Below are 1,895 nucleotides of genomic sequence, written 5' to 3'. Positions count from 1 at the left end.
CTCGGCCTCCCAAAGTGCTGGGATTACAGGCTTGAGCCACCGCGCCCGGCCCTGTGTCCTGCTTCTTGTATTTAGCCAGCCCCTCCACTCCCATCGGATCTGCATCTTATTTATTTATTATTTATTTTGAGATGGAGTTTAGCTATTGCTGCCCAGGCTGGAATGCAATGGCGCGATCTTGGCTCACTGCAATCTCCACCTCCCAGGTTCAAGCGATTCTCCTGCCTCAACCTCCCCGAGTAGCTGGGACTACAGGCACCCGCCACCACGCCCGGTTAATTTTTGTACTTTGGGTAGAGACGGGGGTTTCACCACATTGGCCAGGCCGGTCTTGAACTCCTGACCTCAGGTGATCCTCCCGTCTCGGCCTCCCAGAGTGCTGGGATGACAGGTGTGAGCCACCGCACCCGGCTGGATCCGCGTTGTAAGTCAAACAGCCCAGGTGATGGCGATGCCCCTGTTTGGAGAATCCCACTACGGGAAACAGCTGCGGACACCGGCGCAGGCGGCGGCACCGAACCCAACCGCAGCTGACAGGCCCTTCAGTCTTCGTAGGCGACCTCGGCTTACTTCCTCCCATCTCGTGTCCATCACCGGGAGAGCCTGCACAGACTCTTCCCGGTTGACCCCAGACGCAGCCCAAGCCTTTGAGAGACTCCAGAAAGTTTCTGTTTGGGAATCACCACAGGGTGGGGAAGAGGAGGGGCGGCGAGGGGGAGCTGTCATCCCAGAACCAGCAGCTTCCCTGTGTGACTTGATGAGAAGCGTGTCATATAGATAATGGCCGCTCCATCCCACACAAGTTAGAAATAGGGTATTTCTGAATATTCCCGTCAGAGATGCACAGAGCAAAGAAATGGTAATTAAACTTGGGTTTTGTGTAAGTCGTGACTCGGGGCTCCAGGAGTAGGTTGAACCTCCAAGTGTAATCCTGGAATTAGAAACGCTCTGCCCTCTGCTTCTCTGCACTCTTGGGGTGCAGTTCCTACAAAACCTGCCCCTGCAGGGGCTACGTTGCAAACCCCTCCAGAGTAAGTCCCAGGAAGCCACGCGGAGGAAACAAATAGTGGTTTTCTCTTTTGCAGAACTGGTGCTTCTCAATGGGGGCAGTTGTCCTCCCCGGGACACAGGGTGATGTCTGGGGACATCTGTGGTTGTCACGACTCGGGAGTGCGCCTGGCATGGAGTGGGTGGAGGCCAGGGACGCTGCTCAGCACCCTGCAGTGCCCCAGATGCCCCCACTCCAGAGAATAATTCAGCCCCAAATGTCCACAGCACAGAGAAGGAGAAGCCCGGCCACATGATACTCTCTAGATAAATGTGTCAAATAAATCCATGTCCCAAACCGTTTTGCCATTAGGAAAAACAATTTGTCACTGGCTCTGGAATGTCCCGGTATCTTTGAAGGAAAAGATTTCACCCCAAACTGAGTAACATGAAAACCTAAAATAAGTCAGGCGCGGTGGCTCACGCCTGTAATCCCAGCACTTTGGGAGTCTGAGGCGAGCGAATCACGAGATCAGGTGGTCGAGACCATCCTGGCTAACACGGTGAAACCCCGTCTCCACTAAAAATACAAAAAATTCTCTGGGCGTGGTGGCGGGCACCTGTAGTCCCAGCTGCTCCAGAGGCTGAGGCAGGAGAATAGCATGAGCCTGGGAGGCAGAGCTTGCAGTGAGCTGAGATCCGGCCACTGCACTCCAGCCTGGGCAACAGAGTGAGACTCCGTCTCAAAAGAAAAAAAAAAGAAAACCTCAAATGAAGTGACCTTCCCCATCCTGTTCTCCATCTTTCAAAAATATCTTATTTCAAATTATTCTTTTTAGAGACAGGATCTGGCTGTGTTGCCCAGGGTGGAGTGCAGCAGCATGACCATAGCTCACTGTAGCCTCAAC

Source organism: Colobus angolensis, unplaced genomic scaffold (genome assembly GCF_000951035.1).
Source record: "Colobus angolensis palliatus isolate OR3802 unplaced genomic scaffold, Cang.pa_1.0 Scaffold64, whole genome shotgun sequence".
In the NCBI taxonomy this organism is placed as follows: Eukaryota; Metazoa; Chordata; class Mammalia; order Primates; family Cercopithecidae; genus Colobus; species Colobus angolensis.
Note: the sequence above shows the minus strand (reverse complement) of the source record.